Here is a 1,892-nt window from a genome sequence, read left to right on the forward strand (position 1 = left end):
CTCTTAAATGGACACCCCAAGGTCTTGTATATAAACAACAACTTCTCCCTTGGTCCCCCTTTTCTAACATATTTCTTGTAGGTACAGGTCCTACGCTATTTGAGGATTTTAAAGGCAAACTTCTGCAAACTTCCTATGCAGAATCTCATACTGAGTTCTTGACCAAATGTACTCATCCCCTCTGGCAAAGTCCCAAGTTCTTCATCTCCTTACCTTTTAAGAAGAATGAAGATGTCAATCCAACAAAAGCTAGTCATCCTGGAATGCCCCCAGAACATTTGACTCTTGCAGTACAAGAACTTCAACAGCTCCAAACACAAGGACTGTTAGAACCAACTGTGTCTCCCTGGGCATGTCAAGCCTTTTATGTGAATAAACGAACAGAACAAATCCGTGGCAAGATGAGAATGGTGATCAATTATCGGCCTCTGAATTTCTTCTTGGCTGATGATAAGTTCCCTTTACCAACTCATCCAGCACTTCTCCTACAGTTGGCCTCTGCAAATATCTTCTCCAAGTTTGATCTAAAAGCAGGTTTTTGGCAACTTGGAATTGTTCCTGAAGATCGGCCTAAAACAGCCTTTTGTGTTCCTGGTTATCATTTACAGTGGACAGTCATGCCATTTGGATTGAAGACGGCTCCATCAATATTTCAGCGTGCCATGATGCAGATCTTTGCTCCAATTCAAGATCATGCCCTGATTTATATTGATGATATTCTTCTATTTTCATCTACACAGGATGATCATCTATGTCTTCTCCAACATTTCCATCAACTAGTCCAAGACTATGGCATCATGCTTTCTCCAAAGAAAATGCAGATTGGTGTTTCAACTATTGATTTTCTTGGAGTTACTATTACCAACGGAAAGTATGAACTTCAATCTCATATTGCTACCTCACTTCAGCAATTTCCTGATGGTCCCCTGACAAAAACTCAAGTTCAGCAATTCCTTGGAATAGTAAACTATATGATCGAGTTTCTTCCTCAATAAATCAGACACACATCTGTGCTCCATCAACTCTTGAGAAAGAAAGCTCCTCCCTGGTCTTCTGAACACTCAGCAGCCATTCAAGCCCTAAAACAACTATCTACAAGACTCCCATGTTTACAGATTCCTTCTGATGGACGACGTATCCTTCAAACTGATGCTAGTGATACTCATTGGGGTGCAGTTCTCCTTGAAGAACCCTCTGATTCTACAAGAACTGTTTGTGGTTATAAGAGTGGCTCCTTCAAACCATCTGAAGCCCATTATCATTCCACGTTTAAAGAAATTCTTGCAGTCAGACGAGGAATTGAAAAATTCCAGTTTCATCTCATTGGACACAGGTTCCTTATTGAACTGGACATGTCAAGTTTCCCTCGAATGCTTGAATTCAGACAACGGACACTTCCCAATAATCAACTGTTACGCTGGGCTCAATGGTTCTCAAAATGGTCCTTTGATATCAAACACATCAAAGGAACAGAAAATGTTTTGGCAGACTTCCTGTCCCGTCCTACCTCTACATTTTCTGTCATTCCAATCCTCTATCCTTTGACACCAGGAGCCTCATCTTCCTTCTCTTCTTCCCCTCAGCCTCAACCCAGCCATAACCTTTGCTGTGCTTTACCTCCTCACCTTCCACCAGAAATCCTTTATACCTTAACCTACAAAGCCATCCTTACATACAGTAAGCATACAGCTATCCAGCTTTTAGAAATTGCTCTTCGACAAGAAGGTCTCTTTCTTGCTAGTTCCACCTTTCACCCAGATTTTCCCTACCTTACAATCTTAACCTTTACTTCCATCCATGACCTACAAGAATTACCTCCTGTATTTAAATGCATTCTCTGGCATTTATGTACTGCATACTCCATAGCTATAAGCTTTCCCCTTCAGGCTATC

The sequence above is a fragment of the Macadamia integrifolia genome, chromosome 9, assembly GCF_013358625.1.
Source record: "Macadamia integrifolia cultivar HAES 741 chromosome 9, SCU_Mint_v3, whole genome shotgun sequence".
In the NCBI taxonomy this organism is placed as follows: domain Eukaryota; kingdom Viridiplantae; phylum Streptophyta; class Magnoliopsida; order Proteales; family Proteaceae; genus Macadamia; species Macadamia integrifolia.